A 23,682-nucleotide genomic window follows, 5' to 3' on the forward strand; every position below is an offset into this window, starting at 1 on the left:
ATTTGAGTCCATAAAAAATTCTTCGCATTACACTGTCCAAAAAAAAAAATCCACTGACATCAGCAAGGATGGGAAAGAGCAAGCTACCTGACCCTGACGTGATTTGAACACACAACCTTCAGATCTGGAGTAACTGGAGATGACTGTTGCGACTAGATTCTGACATCTGGGATAGAACCTTTTCAAAGGGCAAGGCACAAGCTCTTTAATTGCATACCTGGCTGGATTCCCCTTCCCAAGATATTAAGGGAGATTTTCAAGATCATTCGGCAGTTCTCACTTCAGTGTGTGAGCGTGAAGCGTGGACAACTTGTACCTGAAGCTCAACTTAGAGACTAGACGGCCTATGTCTCAGGTTCAACTTTCTCTTGGTTAACTTCACACATTTATCATTTATATGATTCCTTTGTGTCAATATATGCGTCAGATGAGGCTCGTAGGGGTAATGGGGCTCTGTTGCGCAATGGATAGCGCATTAGACTTCTAGACTCAGTGTTAGAGCTATTCAAAGATTGTGGGTTCAAGTCCCACCAGAGTGATTTGCTCCCCTCTGTTTGTCTCTTCTATCAAAGACAAGGTTGAAACGATAGCATTGTCTTTGCTTATTTGGCCAAAATTTTTCCTAAATTTAAGTTCCTACAAATACTCATGACATGGATTCATGCCGCAATTTGTGCTCACACATGCAAACCCCAGACTAGCATACTGATTAGCAAAGATTAGAAACATATGCTGAGTACCCTCAGAGCAATTGCTGTCAACAGTTGTTTGCATGTTGTTTGCATGTTGCTTTGGGTTGGCAGGGGCGCTGTGGCGTAGTTGGTTAAAGCGCCTGTCTAGTAAACAGGAGATCCTGGGTTCGAATCCCAGCAGTGCCTGGTGTAAGAGCTGTGCCTTTGCTAATACACCATGTGACCAAGGGTTCTGTGGTATGCAGGAGGGTGACTTCCTGGTTTTGCCTTGATGCGATTAAAAGCTCGTGGGTTCAGTTTCTGCCAGAGCTGTTTTCTGATGTGTGTTGCATGTTCACTTCAATTGCTCTCAACAGAAAAGCAGCTGTCTGAAAAACTGCAACTCTTCTGTGATTTGCAAGCACTATGCCTTCCATGAATTTGGAAGAACCTGACATGAAGTTGGGCTCTAAAGTGCCTGTGGAGTAAACAGGAAATCCAGAGTTTGATCTCCAGCAGTGCTTGATGCAGGACTCTTCTGTTGGTGCAAGAGCTATGCCTTTCTTACAACCCGAGTTGAAACATCACACAAGCAAGCCAAGATGGGCTCTGTGGCACACTGTATGGTGACTTCTAGTCTTAGCAATGATGCTATTAAAAGCTCGTGGGTTCAGGTCCTGCCAGAGTTGTTTGTTTTCAGACACTAACTGGAAGGCTGTTCCAAAACTGTGGGGCTTTGTAAGAGAAAGCTCTGCCCTCTGCTGTGGCCTTATCTGAGGTACCGAATATGTGGTCATATTTGCTGATTCAAGTAAGGACTCTGCCTGGTGCATTCTGGACTACCTGGAGCTTGTTTATGCACCTACTTGGGCATCCAGACAGCAGGGCATTACAGTAATCCAACCTAGAGGTAACAAAAGTTAGTTTTTTGCATCAGGTAGTGACATATTTCTTATCTTAGCAACATTTCTGAGATGAAAGAAGGCTATCCTATATTATATGATCTACATAATCTACACGAGTTTCAAATGAACGACTGGAGTCAATAATCACACCAGGGTCTTTTAATGCTGCACATGATAAAACAGGAAGGCCGAAAGCTTGCTTCTAGCTGCCTGTGGTCCTAGTAGAAGTACTTCTGTCTTGTCGGAATTAAGCAGAAGGAAGTAAGTCTCTTATCTGGCTTTGCTGAAACATGTAACTGTGAGTCCTCAGCATGACAGTGGAAGTTAATACCATGTTTATGGACAATTGCACCCAGAGGGATATACAGTCAGGTCCATAAGTATTTGGACAGTAACACAATTTTCGTGATTTTGTCTCTGTACACCACCACAATGGATTTGAAATGAAGCAATCCAGATGTGACTGAAGTGTTGACTTAATTCAAGTTTAATAGGCTGCATTAGTTATATCCTCCCTGCCCAGTGTCCTACACCCCCTTCAAGGTATTCTATAATTTTATAATTTTAATCATTACCATTAAAATAAATCAAATAAATCATTGTATGTAATAGTGTAAGTATAAGTGCTTTTTTTCATTTTTTTGTCACAGATGTGTCACAACTACTTTTTTCTACTTTTCTGAAGAGTCCCAGGCATTGTCAGATGTAGAGACAAAGAGTAAGTGGTTCTTTCAATCATGCATACATGCATTTGACAAACCGATCTGGGGAGGGGGCATGGCGGCTTAGTGGTTAGCGCTGCTGCTTTGCACCTCCGGGATTGGGACAGGTTCAAAAATCCTGCCTCCGCCCTGTGTGCGGAGTTTGGATGTTTTCCCTGTGCTTCGGGGGTTTCCTCGCCCAGTCCAAAGACGTGCGTTGATTGGCGTTTCCAAATTGTGTGTGAATGTGTGTGCGATTGTGCCCTGAGACCGGCTGGCATCCCATCCAGGTCGTCCCCCGCCTTGTTCCCTGGGATAGGCTCCTGGTGCTCCCGTGACCCAGTGTAGGATAAGCGGTATGGAAAATGGATGGATGGATCTCATACCTGTTTAATATTGTGGTTTAGACTATCAAACAAAGGTCTTGCAGAAACTGCAAGACATTCTTGAGACAGAGCAAGACATCCTGGCAATGCAGTGGAGAATGCTGGCTGCTATGGCTGCTAGGCCAGAAGCAAAGGAGGATATTTTGGAAAAAGGCACTGGTAAGAATGTGGACGAGCTTCAAACACTTGACATGGAATTAGGACAGAAAGAGAAACGGACCAAGATGGTAATACGACACAAGCTGTCAATATACATTGTACTATATTCAATATTCATTTACCAGACGTTTTTTTAAGTCTAAAACATCGTACAGAAAATTAGGCTGTGTACTCAACTGATATCAGACATAACTGCTCTTAACCACATACAGTGTTGTTCGATTATAACCGAGACCTGTAGTACCAAAATAGCAACTAGTTTTTGTTTCTGAATATGAATGAGTGAATGAATGAATTCACTTGATGTATTAGAGAGATTGCTCTTGTGTTGTGTGATGTTAGGGCGACATCACGTGGCTCCAAACCGACTAAACAGCCCGGCTATTCCGCATAACAACTCCTCAACAGTGCAGGTTTTCCGCCAGGTGGCACCATTTCATTTTTCTTTGTGAAATGCCAACTGAAATGTACATCGAAATGTCCACCAGCTGCCACCAGCTAGCACCACTGCTCCATGTCTCTGTGGCGCAATCCGGTTAGCGCGTTCGGCTGTTAACCGAAAGGTTGGTGGTTCGAGCCCACCCAGGGACGGGTCCTGTTTTCTTGTTTTTTAATTTATTACCCATCCCAAAACACTGCGCTTTTGTTACACACTCTCAGGTTTACGCTTACACTCATATTATTCTGTTTTCTGAGTCCGAATCAGAGAGAAACTCATTCTTTTAACTCGGTTCCTACAGTTCAGTTTCACACTAAATAAAACAACCACTGTGTGAGGGGCGTGTAAAGCTGAAAATGTACTATAAATATAATATGTAATACAAAACTTTAATCCACTGGTTACAAACTCCATGTAGTGAAAAAAGTACACAAACCTTCAACCGAGTGCTTGTAGTAATCTCAAGCCGGTAATCTTGTATAAGAAGAGGTTATACATCTGGCACATTTTAAAAATGGATTCAACAAAAAAGGTAGAAGTTTGTTGCTTCACACTTTTTGACTGCACACATTACTTTTTGTTTAGAATAGCAGTTGTGTATGTGCTGTATGTATTGTATTGTTATTAATGTTTGGTGTGAATATTGTTTGAGATTTCAGATCACGAAGAAGCTGGCTGGCCATGCCCGGCGCACTGCGCAGTGGATGTCCACTGTTGGCAACAAGAGAGGACAGATACTCATCAGTGTCCTGACTGCCCCGGAAGGCCCTGGTCTGGACTCCATGGTGTCAGGCCTGGTCAGCAGGTACCAGCAGGCAGGGGTGGCTCCTCCGGTGCTGCTGTATGTGGATTCTGGCTGCTGTGTAGACAAGGGGCAGAGCAAGCTGCAGACCCAGTTTGGAGGATGGCCTAACCTGAACATCAGGCTGGTCGTCTGGCACTTCATGCGGTGACTGGCAACAGGGTGCTCTACAGATGCTCATCCCCTCTACCCAACCTTCATGGCACGTCTGTCGGCGTGCATCTTTCAGTGGGATCCGCATGACATTGCTCTTTTGCGTTGGGCGAAGAGAGAGCAGCTGGAGGACGAAAGGCTGCATCTCATCACTGATGACCTGTTGAACAGGCGCATTTCAAGGAAGGAGCTGGCCCTCTACTGCCGTCGGAGGACTCGTGGAGTGGAGGCCACAGTCCGCTTGATTGACCACTCGAGTCTTTGCACTGCCACATGCAAAGGTTCATTCCTGGTTTGAGGATATTTGGCATTTGACTGTTCTGTATATCAAATACGTTACAATACAATACATAATAATATGCCTGCTTACAATCTCCATTTTCTGGCCTTATTTCTTAACAGGAACCAGCGCAAACACCCTGAATTTTCAGCTCTATCTCCTGGAAGGCCTGAACAGGTGGAACCAGGACCAGGCAGCAGCTTCCTTGGCCACCAAGCTATCCTCTCTCCTCACATATGCAGGGGAGATGGTGCACTGTATAAACACAAACAGTCTGAAGGTTTTCGGGAGGAAATACGTTCCCAGCTTCCGGCCCCCTTCGAAGTACACTATTTAATGACCTCAGCTCCACCATGTTTAGTAATGTGAATTCTGTTTTCTTTAGGGGAGCTTATCGGAGTGGACTACCTACTCGCTCATGCTGGACAGCCGCTTCAGAGGGTGGACCCAGATGCTGAGGCAAAAGACCAGCTGCTGGAGGAAGTTAATGTCGAGGAGCAGGAGGATGAAGGATTTGAGGAGGACCTAAGTGATGATCCCACCTTGGCCTCATTGCTTGCTGCTTCCTCCGCCCCGCCATCCACCCCGTCCTCCATCGCCCCGCCAGCCGCCGCGTCCTCCTTTAACATTTGAGCCATTCCTAAAATACCTACTGTCATACATGCAGACAGTTAACATATATTTTATTCAATACACTGTCTTAGGCTGTGGATGATCAAAATGTGCCAAGGATGGACTGGGTGGACAGCCTGGCAGATTATCTGGTGGAGCTGAGGCATCAAACTAGTCTAACCCTCAGCAGTCGGCAGGTGAGTGGCAAGAAAAAATCTCTTGTGTTTAAAACCAATATTGCATGTAACTCATCCGTGTTTGCATGGTTTGTCTTTTTCAGGTCAGTGAAATTGTGGCTCTCTGGCAGAACCTGCTGGATTTTGACAAGCAGCAGGTGGACTTTGCTGCCAGACACCAGGAAAGGTTGACCACAGGGAGATTTCGGTCTCCTAAAAAGAAGGCCGTTTTCACTCCTGGGGTAGATAGTCTGAAACACTGTGTGTTGGCATCGCCGGCTTCACCCGCCCAGTGGCCAGACTGTTGCCGGCTCGTGGAGGCCATTTTCATCAGACTCTGCAGGATTCACAAAAATCTGGTCAATATGGTCAAAAATCTGGACAATATGGTCTCTAATCCTGCACGACTACCGCAGGATCCGGCAGCTGATCTTGAACAATGGGGCCATCATACAGAGCACCAATCTGCAGCTGGTGGAGGTGAATCAGACGACTCTGGTTCAATGGCACAATGAGAGAGTGAAAAGGCAGGACCTGACTCTCTTGTTGCAAGGAATGGATCTGCCTGATCCTCTTCCTGTTGATGCTGAACCTCTGCAATCTGCCAGCGCTCGCCCGGCTGCATCACCATCGCAAGGACAAGGGCAAGAGCACGCGTACAGCTTGCCGCACAACACGGTAGGGCGAGCCAGACAGAAGAGGCGCATCACCTCCACGTCCCCCCCAGACCCACGTGAGACGGCCAGACCAAAGCTGGCACCCCAAAGACAGTTGCTTCCTCGACCTCCAGGCGCTTTTGTCACACTTGCTCCCCACCCTAGCCCCACGTACACTGTGTCTGTGGTCCCTGGACCCTCAGCCACCACTACTCCTCAGCCATCCAACCACAAATGCCACGTCAACCACGTGCGTATACAAGAAGAGTGGAGGCAAATACTAGCAAAAAATGTGGTCGCCACAGGACAGCGGAGACTGGACATAGCCGGTATAAGGGCACTATTTACTGTCTGAATACTGAGACTCTAACAAAAGAGCAGTGGCTGGAACACATTAAGAAAAAATAGGTTTTATTTCTTTACACAGTTATATGTATATATTTTATATGTAAATATAATGTTTAAAATACTTATAGGTTTTTTTTGTTGTGTTTTATAGTCTTATATAGTTATACTTTAATATTTTACTCTTTTATAATAATTTATCACTTGTATTTATTGTAATGGTGCGTGTGTTGTATTATATTATGCTTAAGCTGGTGTGTTTGTTTATTTATTTATTTAAAAATACAGTTCTGTTGTTTATATACCAGTGACTGGTCTCTGATTTATATCGCACTTCTGCTTCAGTAATCACTCTGAGCCCACTGGGTGGTAAAACATTTTATACTCTTTATTTTTGCATATGCATCTTAGCACAAATCTTTAAATAAGTAATAGAGTAATCCTATGTAAAGTTAATTAGGATCTCTAATAAATCAAAGGACAAACTATAAAATAAAATAAAAAATACAATATATATAAATACAATAATATTACAATAAAAGACATTATTTTGTAAAAAGACAGCATCCATAACAGTACATACATAGAGCAATGCCATGTCTTGCATTGAATTAAATCACCAATATCATTATCACACTACACAGAAGTGAACTGTGGTGAGGAATAATTTATTGATTTTAGCATCAGCGATGTTTCTGTAGACTATCAGATGTCATTTAAAAAAATTAGTTCAAAATTTAGTTCTTGTCTGAGGTGGGACTCGAACCGGCGTCGTCTTTTTGGCAGCGTTACCCAAGTTCTGCAAAAAAAAGCATGTTTTCTGAGAAAAATTGCAAAACAGATGCCTACAAATCAGTTATTTCTCTTTATCTCTCCTTTCTTTCACTATGGCAGTTACTTTTGCTTTCAGGGGACGAACTTGTCCGCTTCCAACCTGTTTTCCTAGATAGGGAACTGTTGCTTGAGCATTTAGCAAGGCGCATTTAGCAAGGTTCAGCATACGGGCGGCTTGTTCCAACCTCTGAAACACAGTACGCAGTGTACGCGTGTGAGCAGTCCAGTCGAGTGAATAAACCACAAGGTCATCTAGGTACGCTGAACAATTTGGGACATAACCCAACACTATATTAATTCATCTCTGGAATGTAGTGGGTGCATTTTTCAAGATAAAAGCCATAACTGTGTACTGTAAAAAATTATCTGGAGTTGCAAACGCTGATATCTCCGTAGCCTCAGGGATCAAAGGCACCTGCCAACACAATCATCCATACGAGGCAAAGGATAGAAATCAGACACAGTCACAAGATTAAACTTCCGGTAGTCTGTACAAAATCAAAAAGTTCCATCTGGCTTAGGAACTAACAAGCAAGGCGAACTCCATGGACTCACACTGGATTTTGCCAAGCCACGCTCTAGTAAATACTGGCTTACTCACAGTAACTTTAATATCATGCTGGAGAACAGAGGTTTGCTTTGCAACATGACCGAAAATGGACGGAAACTCTTGGATAAGCCCAACGATATCGCCCCGTTGGTCTAAAGACAAATGATTCACCTTGGAAGGTATGTCCAACAAAGTTTCTGAGTTGGAAACTCGGGCACTAATAATAAACGTTGGCTTTTGCACAGACAACTCTACAGCATCCTCATTTGGACTAACTAACTCGGGCACCGGCGCTAACGCGGCTACAGGAGTGACTTGAAATGGCGCATCCCCAGTAGATACATCCCTGGAGTGGTATGCCTTCAGCATATTAATGTGACACACGAGTACTCTTTCTACATTCAGGAGTTTTAATTACATGCCACTCTATTTTCTCTCAATGACATATGGACCTGAAAATTTCGTAACAAGGAATGGGCAACAATGCTAAAACCTGGTCTCCAGGACCACCCGGGGACGCAGCGGCGGCTTTTGTTAGACGCCCAGAACCACCACGCCCCTCACGAGTTTGAGCAGAAGGCAAACAGAGGAATGAGCGGCTGTTGCTGCAAAGGTGCCCCCGGAGACGACCTCGAACAAAAACTCCCTGCCCATCGTGGGGTTTGAGCCAACGACCACGAGCGTAAGCGTCTCACACAAACAGAACGCTAGACTCAGGACCACACGGCTGTTGTTGCCAGCCCAACAGGCCGCAGCCAGAGCTGGCAGCTGGAAGGGTGCCGACCAAGACCTTTCCGGACTCATGTAGTCTTAGGGCACCAGCCAACACCACCACCCAGCATGGGCCTCAAACCCAGGAACCTGAGATTGAGCGCAAGGCAACCAAGCAGGGGCGGAATCAGCGGTGCCTCCACAGGCAATGTTGAACTCCGCAAAAACACTCCACGCCCAACGTGGGGCTCGAACCCACGACCCTGAGATTAAGAGTCTCATGCTCTACCGACTGAGCTAGCCGGGCAGGTCTGCCGTTTACCCCCGCCGTCTCTGAAGAACGTAGAGCAAGCTACCTGACCCTGACGTGATTCAAACACACAACCTTCAGATCTGGAGTAACTGGAGATGACTGTTGCGACTAGATTCTGACATCTGGGCTAGAACCATTTCAAAGGGCAAGGCACAAGCTCTTTAATTGCATACCTGGCTGGATTCCCCTTCCCAAGATATTAAGGGAGATTTTCAAGATCATTCGGCAGTTCTCACTTCAGTGTGTGAGCATGAAGCGTGGACAACTTGTACCTGAAGCTCAACTTAGAGACTAGACGGCCTATGTCTCAGGTTCAACTTTCTCTTGGTTAACTTCACACATTTATCATTTATATGATTCCTTTGTGTCAATATATGTGTCAGATGAGGCTCTCAGGGGTTTTGGGGCTCTGTGGCGCAATGGATAGCGCATTGGACTTCTAGACTCAGTGTTAGAGCTATTCAAAGGTTGTGGGTTCGAGTCCCGCCAGAGTCATTTGCTCCCCTCTGTTTGTCTCTTCTATAAAAGACAAGGTATCTGAGAAGAATTCCATAGTGAGGAATTCTGTCCTGACAATGCAATTCCCTTCTTACTATCTCAAATGGAATGCTTCATTGGCCCCGTTTGAAACAATAGCATTGTTTCTGCTTATTTGGCCAAAATTTTTCCTAAATTTAAGTTCCTACAAATACTCATGACATGGATTCATGCCGCAATTTGTGCTCACACATGCAAACTCAGACTAGCATTCTGATTAGCAAAGATTAGAAACATATGCTGAGTACCCTCAGAGCAATTGCTGTCAACAGTTGTTTGCATGTTGCTTTCAACTGCAAGTTTCAAAAGCAGGGGCTGTTGAAGATTGTGCGAGGGGTTGGCCGGGGCGCTGTGGCTTAGTTGGTTAAAGCGCCTGTCTAGTAAACAGGAGATCCTGGGTTCAAATCCCAGCAGTGCCTGGTGTAAGAGCTGTGCCTTTGCTAATACACCATGTGACCAAGGGTTCTGTGGTATGCTGGAGGGTGACTTCCTGGTTTTGCCTTGATGCGATTAAAAGCTCGTGGGTTCAGTTTCTGCCAGAGCTGTTTTCTGATGTGTGTTGCACGTTCACTTCAATTGCTCTCAACAGAAAAGCGGCTGTCTGAAAAACCGCAACTCTTCTGTGATTTGCAAGCACTATTCCATGAATTTGGAAGAACCTGACATGAAACACCATGCGGGGAAGCCAAATTGGGTTCAGGTCCTGCCAGACTCGTTTGCTTTCAGACATGTTGCATGTTGATTTCAAGTGCTATCAACAGAAAAGCACCTGTCTAAAATCCAGGAACTCTTCTGTGATTGCAAGCACTATGCTTTCCACGAATTTGGACAAACCTGACATGAAGTTGGGCTCTAAAGTGCCTGTGGAGTAAACAGGAAATCCAGAGTTTGATCTCCAGCAGTGCTTGATGCAGGACTCTTCTGTTGGTGCAAGAGCTATGCCTTTCTTACAACCCGAGTTGAAACATCACACAAGCAAGCCAAGATGGGCTCTGTGGCACACTGTATGGTGACTTCTAGTCTTAGCAATGATGCTATTAAAAGCTCGTGGGTTCAGGTCCTGCCAGAGTTGTTTGTTTTCAGACACTAACTGGAAGGCTGTTCCAAAACTGTGGGGCTTTGTAAGAGAAAGCTCTGCCCTCTGCTGTGGCCTTATCTGAGGTACCGAATATGTGGTCATATTTGCTGATTCAAGTAAGGACTCTGCCTGGTGCATTCTGGACTACCTGGAGCTTGTTTATGCACCTACTGGAGCATCCAGACAGCAGGGCATTACAGTAATCCAACCTAGAGGTAACAAAAGTTAGTTTTTTGCATCAGGTAGTGACATTATATTTCTTATCTTAGCAACATTTCTGAGATGAAAGAAGGCTATCCTATATTATATGATCTACATAATCTACACGAGTTTCAAATGAACGACTGGAGTCAATAATCACACCAGGGTCTTTTAATGCTGCACATGATAAAACAGGAAGGCCGAAAGCTTGCTTCTAGCTGCCTGTGGTCCTAGTAGAAGTACTTCTGTCTTGTCGGAATTAAGCAGAAGGAAGTAAGTCTCTTATCTGGCTTTGCTGAAACATGTAACTGTGAGTCCTCAGCATGACAGTGGAAGTTAATACCATGTTTATGGACAATTGCACCCAGAGGGATATACAGTCAGGTCCATAAGTATTTGGACAGTAACACAATTTTCGTGATTTTGTCTCTGTACACCACCACAATGGATTTGAAATGAAGCAATCCAGATGTGACTGAAGTGTTGACTTAATTCAAGTTTAATAGGCTGCATTAGTTATATCCTCCCTGCCCAGTGTGCTACACCCCCTTCAAGGTATTCTATAATTTTATAATTTTAATCATTACCATTAAAGAAAATCAAATAAATCATTGTATGTAATAGTGTAAGTATAAGTGCTTTTTTTTCATTTTTTTGTCACAGATGTGTCACAACTACTTTTTTCTACTTTTCTGAAGAGTCCCAGGCATTGTCAGATGTAGAGACAAAGAGTAAGTGGTTCTTTCAATCATGCATACATGCATTTGACAAACCGATCTGGGGAGGGGGCATGGCGGCTTAGTGGTTAGCGCTGCTGCTTTGCACCTCTGGGATTGGGACAGGTTCAAAAATCCTGCCTCCGCCCTGTGTGCGGAGTTTGGATGTTTTCCCTGTGCTTCGGGGGTTTCCTCGCCCAGTCCAAAGACGTGCGTTGATTGGCGTTTCCAAATTGTGTGTGAATGTGTGTGCGATTGTGCCCTGAGACCGGCTGGCATCCCATCCAGGTCGTCCCCCGCCTTGTTCCCTGGGATAGGCTCCTGGTGCTCCCGTGACCCAGTGTAGGATAAGCGGTATGGAAAATGGATGGATGGATCTCATACCTGTTTAATATTGTGGTTTAGACTATCAAACAAAGGTCTTGCAGAAACTGCAAGACATTCTTGAGACAGAGCAAGACATCCTGGCAATGCAGTGGAGAATGCTGGCTGCTATGGCTGCTAGGCCAGAAGCAAAGGAGGATATTTTGGAAAAAGGCACTGGTAAGAATGTGGACGAGCTTCAAACACTTGACATGGAATTAGGACAGAAAGAGAAACGGACCAAGATGGTAATACGACACAAGCTGTCAATATACATTGTACTATATTCAATATTCATTTACCAGACGTTTTTTAAGTCTAAAACATCGTACAGAAAATTAGGCTGTGTACTCAACTGATATCAGACATAACTGCTCTTAACCACATACAGTGTTGTTCGATTATAACCGAGACCTGTAGTACCAAAATAGCAACTAGTTTTTGTTTCTGAATATGAATGAGTGAATGAATGAATTCACTTGATGTATTAGAGAGATTGCTCTTGTGTTGTGTGATGTTAGGGCGACATCACGTGGCTCCAAACCGACTAAACAGCCCGGCTATTCCGCATAACAACTCCTCAACAGTGCAGGTTTTCCGCCAGGTGGCACCATTTCATTTTTCTTTGTGAAATGCCAACTGAAATGTACATCGAAATGTCCACCAGCTGCCACCAGCTAGCACCACAGCTCCATGTCTCTGTGGCGCAATCCGGTTAGCGCGTTCGGCTGTTAACCGAAAGGTTGGTGGTTCGAGCCCACCCAGGGACGGGTCCTGTTTTCTTTTTTTTTAATTTATTACCCATCCCAAAACACTGCGCTTTTGTTACACACTCTCAGGTTTACGCTTACACTCATATTATCCTGTTTTCTGAGTCCGAATCAGAGAGAAACTCATTCTTTTAACTCGGTTCCTACAGTTCAGTTTCACACTAACTAAAAAAACCACTGTGTGAGGGGCGTGTAAAGCTGAAAATATACTATAAATATAATATGTAATACAAAACTTTAATCCACTGGTTACAAACTCCATGTAGTGAAAAAAGTACACAAACCTTCAACCGAGTGCATGTAGAAATCTCAAGCCGGTAATCTTGTAGAAGAAGAGGTTATACATCTGGCACATTTTAAAAATGGATTCAACAAAAAAGGTAGAAGTTTGTTGCTTCACACTTTTTGACTGCACACATTACTTTTTGTTTAGAATAGCAGTTGTGTATGTGCTGTATGTATTGTATTGTTATTAATGTTTGGTGTGAATATTGTTTGAGATTTCAGATCACGAAGAAGCTGGCTGGCCATGCCCGGCGCACTGCGCAGTGGATGTCCACTGTTGGCAACAAGAGAGGACAGATACTCATCAGTGTCCTGACTGCCCCGGAAGGCCCTGGTCTGGACTCCATGGTGTCAGGCCTGGTCAGCAGGTACCAGCAGGCAGGGGTGGCTCCTCCGGTGCTGCTGTATGTGGATTCTGGCTGCTGTGTAGACAAGGGGCAGAGCAAGCTGCAGACCCAGTTTGGAGGATGGCCTAACCTGAACATCAGGCTGGTCGTCTGGCACTTCATGCGGTGACTGGCAACAGGGTGCTCTACAGATGCTCATCCCCTCTACCCAACCTTCATGGCACGTCTGTCGGCGTGCATCTTTCAGTGGGATCCGCATGACATTGCTCTTTTGCGTTGGGCGAAGAGAGAGCAGCTGGAGGACGAAAGGCTGCATCTCATCACTGATGACCTGTTGAACAGGCGCATTTCAAGGAAGGAGCTGGCCCTCTACTGCCGTCGGAGGACTCGTGGAGTGGAGGCCACAGTCCGCTTGATTGACCACTCGAGTCTTTGCACTGCCACATGCAAAGGTTCATTCCTGGTTTGAGGATATTTGGCATTTGACTGTTCTGTATATCAAATACGTTACAATACAATACATAATAATATGCCTGCTTACAATCTCCATTTTCTGGCCTTATTTCTTAACAGGAACCAGCGCAAACACCCTGAATTTTCAGCTCTATCTCCTGGAAGGCCTGAACAGGTGGAACCAGGACCAGGCAGCAGCTTCCTTGGCCACCAAGCTATCCTCTCTCCTCACATATGCAGGGGAGATGGTGCACTGTATAAACACAAACAGTCTGAAGGTTTTCGGGAGGAAATACGTTCCCAGCTTCCGGCCCCCTTCGAAGTACACTATTTAATGACCTCAGCTCCACCATGTTTAGTAATGTGAATTCTGTTTTCTTTAGGGGAGCTTATCGGAGTGGACTACCTACTCGCTCATACTGGACAGCCGCTTCAGAGGGTGGACCCAGATGCTGAGGCAAAAGACCAGCTGCTGGAGGAAGTTAATGTCGAGGAGCAGGAGGATGAAGGATTTGAGGAGGACCTAAGTGATGATCCCACCTTGGCCTCATTGCTTGCTGCTTCCTCCGCCCCGCCATCCACCCCGTCCTCCATCGCCCCGCCAGCCGCCGCGTCCTCCTTTAACATTTGAGCCATTCCTAAAATACCTACTGTCATACATGCAGACAGTTAACATATATTTTATTCAATACACTGTCTTAGGCTGTGGATGATCAAAATGTGCCAAGGATGGACTGGGTGGACAGCCTGGCAGATTATCTGGTGGAGCTGAGGCATCAAACTAGTCTAACCCTCAGCAGTCGGCAGGTGAGTGGCAAGAAAAAATCTCTTGTGTTTAAAACCAATATTGCATGTAACTCATCCGTGTTTGCATGGTTTGTCTTTTTCAGGTCAGTGAAATTGTGGCTCTCTGGCAGAACCTGCTGGATTTTGACAAGCAGCAGGTGGACTTTGCTGCCAGACACCAGGAAAGGTTGACCACAGGGAGATTTCGGTCTCCTAAAAAGAAGGCCGTTTTCACTCCTGGGGTAGATAGTCTGAAACACTGTGTGTTGGCATCGCCGGCTTCACCCGCCCAGTGGCCAGACTGTTGCCGGCTCGTGGAGGCCATTTTCATCAGACTCTGCAGGATTCACAAAAATCTGGTCAATATGGTCAAAAATCTGGACAATATGGTCTCTAATCCTGCACGACTACCGCAGGATCCGGCAGCTGATCTTGAACAATGGGGCCATCATACAGAGCACCAATCTGCAGCTGGTGGAGGTGAATCAGACGACTCTGGTTCAATGGCACAATGAGAGAGTGAAAAGGCAAGACCTGACTCTCTTGTTGCAAGGAATGGATTTGCCTGATCCTCTTCCTGTTGGCTGGCAGATTGCAGAGGCTCAGCAGCCTCACCCGGCTGCACCACCATCGCAAGGGCAAGGGCAAGAGCACGTGTACAGCTTGCCGCACAACACGGTAGGGCAAGCCAGACAGAAGAGGCGCATCACCTCCACGTCCCCCCCAGACCCACGTGAGACGGCCAGACCAAAGCTGGCACCCCAAAGACAGTTGCTTCCTCGACCTCCAGGCGCTTTTGTCACAATTACTCCCCACCCTAGCCCCACATACACTGTGTTTGTGGTCCCTGGACCCTCAGCCACCACTACTCCTCAGCCATCCAACCACAAATGCCACGTTGACCACGTGCGTATACAAGAAGAGTCAAGGCAAATACTAGCAAAAAATTTGGTCGCCACAGGACAGCGGAGACTGGACATAGCCGGTATAAGGGCACTATTTACTGTCCAAATACTGAGACTCTAACAAAAGAGCAGTGGCTAGAACACATTAAGAAAAAATAGGTTTTATTTCTTTACACAGTTATATGTATATATTTTATATGTAAATATAATGTTTAAAATACTTATAGTTTTTTTTTGTTGTTGTTTATAGTCTTATATAGTTATACTTTACTATTTTATAATAATTTATCACTTGTATTTATTGTTATGGTGCGTGTTTTGTATAATATTATGCTTAAGCTGGTGTGTTTGTTTATTTAAAAATACAGTTCTGTTGTTTATATACCAGTGACTGGTCTCTGATTTATATCACACTTCTGCTTCAGTAATCACTATGTGAGCCCAGTGGGTGGTAAAACATTTTATAATCTCTTTATTTTTGCATATGCATCTTAGCACAAATCTTTAAATAAGTAATAGAGTAATCATATGCAAAGTTAATTAGGATTTCTAATACATCAAAGGACAAACTATACAATAGAATAAAAAAAATACAATAAAAGACATTATTTTGTAAAAAGACAGCATCCATAACAGTACATACATAGAGAAATGCCATGTCTTGCATTGAATTAAATCACCAATATCATTATCACACTACACAGAAGTAAACTGTGGTGAGGAATAATTTATTGATTTTAACATCAGCAATGTTTCTGTAGACTATCAGTTTAAATTTCAAAAATTTAATTCAAAATTTAGTTCTTGTCTGAGGTGGGACTCGAACCGGCGTCGTCTTGTTGGCAGCGTGACACGAATTTTGCAAAAAAATTTTCCCTTATTCCCCCTCTGAAAGAAACCATTATTCCCCTGTTTTGGCGCAGTCGGTAGAGCATCAGACTTTTAATCTGAGGGTCCAGGGTGCAAGTCCTTGTTCGGGTGTCAGGTTTGCTGTGATTGACTTCTGGGGTGGAAAAGGCAAATCTTGGTTGAAATTGCTGACAGCTTCTCAAGGCTGTGAGGATTAGCCTTCCCTGACCTGGAGGACAAACGTTAGAATATCTGATGTTTTCCAAATTATACTGTGCCAATCTAGCGTTCAGAGTGCCTATTGCGAGGATGATGGTTAAGTAAGCAGTATTTTCAGGCAATCTTTTTTTCAGCAAGCACGATGGACAAACTTTGGAACTTTGTGCACTTTACGTTTAATTTAATTTATGTAATTTATGTAGTCCCCGTAGTTCTGTGTTGTTCTGTGTTGTCTTATGTGGCACCTTGGTCCTCGAGAAACGTTGTTTCGTTTCACTGTGTACTTGTATATGGCTGAAATGACAATAAACTCCACTTGACTTGAAACATATTACAGTAGGTTGCTAAGTTACTACTGGTAATTAGTTGAAAGTGTTATTACCTGAACAATGTTACCTTTTAGCATGAGGCCAACAAAGACATGGATGGTCATCATAGAGATTCGAGTCCATATGGAAGTCTCGGCACAAAAGCCACCAACACCAACGTGTATGTAAAAGAGCAAGCGTCGTGACCCCGACGTGATTTGAACACGCAACCTTCTGATCTGGAGTCAGACGCGCTACCGTTGCGCCACGAGGTCCCAGGCAAGGGCCCTAAAAGCATCATTCCACAGAGTCGACAGCGCATTCTAGGTCCTCGTTGAGGTGATAAAGATGCATTGAAATTCAGAGACAAGCGGGGGGCTGTGACAGTTGCGACTAGGTTCTGACATCTGGGCTAGAGCTTTTTCAGAGGACAAGGCACAAGCTCTGGATTCCATTTTCCAAGACAATAAGGGAGAATTTCAAGAGCAAATTGCAGTTCTCACCTCAGGGTGTGAGTGTGAAGCGTGGACAACTTGTACCTGAAGCTCAACTTAGAGACTAGACAGCCTATGTGATAGGACCAAGGTTCAACTTTCTCTTAGTGAACTTCACACATTTACTGTTTATATGAGTCCTTTGTGTCATTATACGTGTCAGATGATGGGCAATCAGTGGCAAAGGCGGTACAAATCTGCTCGTTGCGAGTTACACAGAGCCAAAATTACACGGCGGTTTGCATCCTTCAATACTGCACTTGGCCGTAAAGTAGTGTGTTACCAAAAAGTCCCACGTGTCCATTTTCTAAGAAAGGTATATTAATAAATTGTTGAATGCTACAAGGACCAGACGGGATTAGCCTTCTCCAATCCAGTGCAGAGGATCAATTTAATCAGAGGAAACTGTTGAAAAGTTGTGCCCACAGGCCTGAACTGTTTTGACGGTAAAAGAAACATAACAGCGGAGTCTGGAAAGCTCATCAGTAGCGTCAGTAGTGCATCAGACTTTTAATCTGACAGTCCATGATCTAAGTCCCTGTTTGTGGGTGAAATAGACGTTGGTTAGTCATTTGGTCTCCTTGGGCAGAATAGACAAGCTTAGTTGAAAATGCTGATGGTTTTCAAATAACTCCCATACCATGACAAGCAAGGCATTCCTTGAAGCAATAAAAGACTTTAGAGTGACTATTATGAAGAAGAGTTATGATGGTAACATTTTCTACATCTGACATCTGGGCTAGAGCTTTTTCAGAGGGCAAAGCACATGCTCTTTTTATCTCAGTTAGGATTACACGCATTCCATAATTTTAACCTGCAGTGTATCTCCCAGGGTAATTCTGTTTAGAATTACTGGCACATGAATTGTGTAAGGAATAACTGAAAGGAGCTGATTGTGATCCCTGCTCTGCCAGGAGATTGTGTTCCTCGTTAAGTGGTAGTGAGAGGGTTATCCCCGCTTCGCCTGGTGGTTGTGCGCACATACACAGTCTACAGTTTGTGCTGCCCAAGCTCGTCTTACCTTATTGTCTTTGTGTGTTTGTGTATTGTAACAATGGGTGGAAGCTGCCAGTCTATGCAAACTCCCAGCGATTGGATGTATAATCGTGCTTATGGTATTTTCGTCCAACCTTTCGTCGATAATTTGGCAGGACGATCCACAAATTCACAGATTCGTTGTCATTCCTTCCTCGCTGTGTTAGCAATCCATTTAAATTCTCATCTTTCTTGCTTCTTCTTCATGTGTGAGCATGATTTGAACTCGAATAACATTCCGTAGTCCAGTAACTTTCTTTAGGATAAGTTTAATAACAAAATTATCTGGAAAAATGTTACACAGTCAAAAAACTGTTTCGCTCCAATATCGCATCACAAAAAAAACTAACGGTCCTAGCCGGAAATGACATCATTGTCAATATGAAATATAATACATATATTAGATTATTTACTTTTATATTTATTTTACAATTGCTTAACACACACAATTATTTATTCCACATCTATATAAGAAACAAATAACATATGGCTCTTACACTCGCCGTTCAATCTGTTGGGTCGTGATGTTTTGGCCAAGTTGAACTGTTGTTTATCTTTTGAAGGAGGATGTCTTGTTCTCAGTACTCCACCTAATCTCTGTTTTTCTTCCATTGTGTGTGTGTCTGAGGCCTGCAGGGTCCTCGTCAAACCCACCGAGCTTTCTGAGGTTCCATCCAAACTGTGAGCCACGCACGCCGATGAAGTAGGCCATGTACAGATAACACCGTATGTTGCTAACCTCCATTCATAAACAGTAAACAATATCCTCTTTCTGTGGAGAAGGATGAGGGTATTCAAACTGTCATTGACTTGCTGCTCGAACAGGGTGTTATTAAACCCACTTGCAGATTGGACTCTAAACTCTAGTTCTGTCAGTCCAAATTTTGCCCTACAACACCCCTGTCAACCCAGTAAAAAAAACTAATTGTAAGGGCTGGTGCTTTACGTAAGATTTGAGCCGCATTAATGATCTAGTGATACCTATTAACCAATTGTGCTGGATGTCTCATCCATATTATCAGCCTTTCCACATAATCATGACCATTTTACTGTTGTTGACCTCTGCAATGCCTTTTTCAGTATCCCTGTCAGTGAGCAGACGCAGCTCCAGTTCTGTCAGCCTCGGGTGCAGTATGGGGGTTTCTGGGGTTTCTCATCTCTCACGGTCAACAAATGCGCAAACTCTCATCTGTTCGTCTGAGAGTCACATTGGAGGTCCATCTGCCCAAAACAATGAAAGGTATGCTCAGTTTTCTGGGATCGATTAATTACTGTCCCCAGTTCACATCAGTGGGCCAGTGCTGGCTAAGTGGTTAAGGCTCTGGGTTACTGATCGGGAGTTCAAGCCCCAGCACTGCAAAGCTGCCGCTGTTGGGCCCTTGAGCAAGCCCCTCAACCTTCTTTGCTCTAAGGGTGCTGTACCATGGCTGACCCTACATTCTGACCCCAGCCCCCTAACAAGCTGGGATATGCAAGGAAAAGAATTTCACTTTGCTGTAATCTATCTGTGACAAATAAAGGCTGCTTCTTCTTCATCATGACAAGGTGTTGTGCTGCCTCAAAGACATGCCTGATGATATTGAATGAACTAAGGAAAGGATGGACTCTTTCTGTTATCTCTGCTCCAGCACTACAACGCTCCGTTTCATCTCTATGACCCTGAGGAAGAGGGTACGGCCGCGGTAGTCTTTGCCCAAAAGCACGGCGGTGGTTATCGTCCAGTAGCCTACCTTTCTAAATCTCTCGACACTGTGGTCCAATGGTATGCCTGCATGTTTGAGTTCAGTTGCTGCCTCTGCTCTACTGGTCTCAGATGCTGAAAGAGTTGTCCTTTCGCACCCACTCACACTGCATGCACCACATCAGGTAGTCACCATTCTTAATAACATTCAGACACAACATATGAATGCACAGCGTCGCTCAGGTTACAAAGCCATCATCTGTGCCACACATAATCTCACTATTAAACCAGTAACAGCCCAAAATAGCCCTGCTATTCTGCTCCATCTCCTCGTGAAGTCCCGTTAGGAGGAACAGGCCAAAGATGGCTGGTTGGAGCACGACTGCCTTACTGAGATTTCAGAACCATCATCTCTGCGCTCAGATCTTTCACAAGCCTTTCACAGGCTACCAAAGAGGATGTTTTGTTTTGGTCATCTGAGAACTGCTTGCCTTCAGATGAGGACGGACTCATTCGTTGCCCTCAAGGCCACACTGCGGTACGCCTTTCACATCCAGTGTGACAAAGAAACTCTGTAAAAATCTCAACATTGACTGGAACTTTCACATTCCCTACTATCGCCAGAGTTCAGGGATAGTAGAAAGAAAGAACAGAACCATTAAAGACAGACTCACCAAAGCGTTATTACAAACGAACGGCCGGAACTGGGTGGATCTCCTGCCCTCAGTTTTTTGTGAGAGTCGCATGACACTGCATGCAAAATCACAACTATCTCCCTTTGAGATAATTATGGGCCGGCCATTTCCAACCCCTTGGACTAAAGGTAATCCTGGTGTTTCCTTTTCAGGCGACCTGGAGGTGATTGTCGGCGATTACACTCAAGCACTGATTGAGAAATGGAACAGTGTGTATGGTAATGTCTCTGCCTCTCTCCCTCTACCAACAGATAAGCTGACTCACACTTTTCTCCCAGGTGATGCTTTATTGGTAAAAAATCTCAATCCCAGGAAAGTGGGGGAAGCAGCCTTTGGCCCTCCCACTAGAGTGGTAGCAGTCACACGCACTGCCGTCCTCACCGACTCGCAACCCCAGTGGATCCACGCTAGCAGGTTGAAATGGTGCCTTGTTCCGGTGACATCTAAGACAGGACAACATCTGCAATCAAGCAGCCCTTTAGGGGGCCTCATCTCATCTCACCTTTTCACATACACATATAGAAAACTTACAGTATGTATTAGCTTTAACACATGTCTGATAATATGAGAGGAACCAGAACTGATAACGTTCCTGGACACTGGTTTTGTAGATTCGTTGGTCATTCTAGAACTTGCTCACATTGTAATCCTGATAAACCCACCCAGCCTTTGCTTAGAAAATAAGTAATTCAGCAAACATGTTTATTATGCTCTTAGTAGGGACCTTATGCTCTTGTGTATGTAGTCTCACGCCTCAGCAGCAGTGTGGTGGAAATTTGGCCTCCGCCTTTTCTTTAGAAATCGCTCGGAATTTGTCTGCCGTTCATAACGCTCAGTGGTTGTCGTTTACCTAAGACAATAATACCACAAAGGAGGTCACCAAGAACAGCTCTCCCTGTCTCATTATGACTGCTGCTTTTCACTCAGGTCATAACATGACTGACCAAGTGCCTGGCTGTAACTTCAGCCTGAATGCATGTCATGGTCTCCCTGGCAGAAATTGCACCCCTCCCCCTGATGTGCTGTTGGACAATTCTAAGGTATTCATTGTCCCAGAAAGGCTGGGTGACACATATCTCTGTTCTAACGGTAGTAACCAGTTATCTCTTGGCAACTCTGAGTGCGAAACTCACTTAGACTTGATAGCCCCGGAAGAGGGCTCAGAAACATCCTATTTTATTAATGATAAGGGTTTTCCTCCTTCTACTGACGGTCTTCTCACATGATTTAATAAATGTCTCTTAGGTTTTATGACCTCAACTAATACCATCTTGTGGGTATGCGGCAATAAGGCCTATACTAACATATCTCGCCAGTGGAACTGCACGGGGTGCTGTTATCCTGCCTTTGTTGTCCCAAGTGTTTCTGTTCATACATGTAGCCCAAGGCACAGCATTAACCCTTGTTTGTCTCAGCACCGCCTTAAGTGCAGCATCCCCCAGAACTTTGAGGGATGTACCTTAGCTGACCCCTGGACTACTCCAGGGGCTAATATTAGCTGGTCACTATTCCTCGGTGGAGGAAACACAGTAGCCTTGAATAAAATAAACGGCCTAACTTATATGCTCTTATCTCTAGCCAATGACACTGAACAGGCTCATTGAAACTAATCAGTGATGAACTGAAGGCTATTAGAGAAGTTGTTGTTCTGAATAGGCTTGCATTAAATCGCCTGACTGCAGAGCGTGGAGGTGTCTGTAAAATGCTTAACGCCTTATGTTGTTTCTTTATTCCTGATAACTCCTATAACATCACTGATATCATTCACCATATGAGAGAAGCTACTGTATAGTCACTCCACTGCCGGCTGATGACTCATGGTTCGCATGGTTCTCCTCTCTTTGGAGCAGTTGGGATTTTCCATTCTGTTATACCAATTGTTGTGATAATCATTTTCACCTTTTTGTTGTTACCTTGTATATTTCAGTGTATTTCTGCTTGTGTTAGGTGATCTGTAGGTGTCCTAGTTAACAACACTTACAGTTGAGGTCAAAAGTTTACATACCCCTTTCAGAATCTGCAAAATGTTTATTATTTTACCAAAATAAGAGGGATCATACAAAATGCATGTTATTGTTTATTTAGTGCTGACCTGAACAAGATATTTCACATAAAAGATGTTTACATATAGTCCACAAGAGAAAATAATAGTTGAATTTATAAAAATTACCCCGTTCAAAAGTTTACATCCCCTTGATTCTTAATACTGTGTTGTTACCTGAATGATCCACAGCTGTGTTTATTTGTTTAGTGATAGTTGTTCATGAGTCCCTTGTTTGTCCTGAACAGTTAAACTGCCTGCTGTTCTTCAGAAAAATCCTTCAGGTCCCACAAATTCTTTGGTTTTCCAGCATTTTTTGTGTATTTGAACCCTTTCCAACAATGACTGTATGATTTTGAGATCCACCTTTTCACACTGTGAAAAGAAGAATGAAGGGAAGAAGCTCCTCCTCATCCTCTCCGTATTGGCCTTTAGGGAGCATAAGCGCTTCCCTGACCCCAACAGAGAGAAGAGTCCATTGTTTGGATGGTTGAGGTCCGCGATTTCCACTACTTCCGCTATTTTCCTGGCCTTGTTCCAGCACCGCTTGCTGTAGATAGAGTGCAGATCTGGGAGCTCTGTATGGAGCATACACTCAGCTGATCGTACCACCCTCTGTAGAGCCCTCCTGTCCCGCTGGGTGCTGTTCCCAAACCAGGCTGTGATGTTTCCTGTCAGGATGCTCTTGATGGTGCAGGTGTAAAAGTTCCTTAGCACCTTAGAGGGCAGTCGAAAGTCTCTCAAGTGTTTAAGGTGGATATAGATGCAGCTGAAACTTCTTCACCAGGGTGTTAACATGGCAAGACCATGACAGGTCCTGCATGATGTGAACACCAAGGTACCTGAAACTATCCACTCTCTCTATTAGGGTTCTGTTGATCGTGAGGGGTTGGTAGCTTCACTCCTGCTTCGTGCTGAAGTCCACAATCAGCTCTTTTGTCTTGTTGACATTCAGGAGGAGATTGTTCTCCTGGCACCAATGCTCCAGGCTTGTTGTCTCCTCCTGGTAGGCCTTTGCGTTGTTGTCGGAGATTAGGTCCACCACAACAGTGTCGTCAGCAAACTTAACAATGGTGGTAGAGCTGGAAGTGGCTACGCAGTCATATGTGTACAATGAGTACAGCGCTGCGTCATCCAGCATGTCCTGTCATATGTTGATGTAAGTTTGTAGCAGGTAGCAGGTATTGGTGACTCATTGACATCAAACAGCTCGGGATTAATTGGCT

At 44.5% G+C, this 23,682-nt stretch overlaps 7 non-coding genes across 7 annotated transcripts; 5 read left to right on the forward strand and 2 right to left on the reverse strand.

Annotated features, from left to right (window-relative positions):
- The first annotated feature begins 804 nt into the window (after positions 1-804).
- trnat-agu (transfer RNA threonine (anticodon AGU)) lies at positions 805-878 on the forward strand. The gene has a single exon. It is a non-coding gene; the product is annotated as a tRNA-Thr (tRNA).
- A 2,460-nt stretch (positions 879-3,338) lies between these two features.
- On the forward strand, positions 3,339-3,413 carry trnan-guu (transfer RNA asparagine (anticodon GUU)). Its single transcript has one exon. It is a non-coding gene; the product is annotated as a tRNA-Asn (tRNA).
- A 5,201-nt stretch (positions 3,414-8,614) lies between these two features.
- trnak-cuu (transfer RNA lysine (anticodon CUU)) lies at positions 8,615-8,687 on the reverse strand. Its single transcript has one exon. It is a non-coding gene; the product is annotated as a tRNA-Lys (tRNA).
- A 411-nt stretch (positions 8,688-9,098) lies between these two features.
- Positions 9,099-9,188, forward strand: trnar-ucu (transfer RNA arginine (anticodon UCU)). Its single transcript is given in 2 exon segments — positions 9,099-9,135; positions 9,153-9,188. It is a non-coding gene; the product is annotated as a tRNA-Arg (tRNA).
- Positions 9,189-9,575: 387 nt separating this feature from the next.
- On the forward strand, positions 9,576-9,649 carry trnat-agu (transfer RNA threonine (anticodon AGU)). The gene has a single exon. It is a non-coding gene; the product is annotated as a tRNA-Thr (tRNA).
- A 2,634-nt stretch (positions 9,650-12,283) lies between these two features.
- trnan-guu (transfer RNA asparagine (anticodon GUU)) lies at positions 12,284-12,358 on the forward strand. Its single transcript has one exon. It is a non-coding gene; the product is annotated as a tRNA-Asn (tRNA).
- Positions 12,359-16,713: 4,355 nt separating this feature from the next.
- Positions 16,714-16,785, reverse strand: trnaw-cca (transfer RNA tryptophan (anticodon CCA)). The gene has a single exon. It is a non-coding gene; the product is annotated as a tRNA-Trp (tRNA).
- Between the last annotated feature and the right edge of the window lie 6,897 nt (positions 16,786-23,682).

Source organism: Pangasianodon hypophthalmus, chromosome 5 (genome assembly GCF_027358585.1).
Source record: "Pangasianodon hypophthalmus isolate fPanHyp1 chromosome 5, fPanHyp1.pri, whole genome shotgun sequence".
NCBI lineage: Eukaryota > Metazoa > Chordata > Actinopteri > Siluriformes > Pangasiidae > Pangasianodon > Pangasianodon hypophthalmus.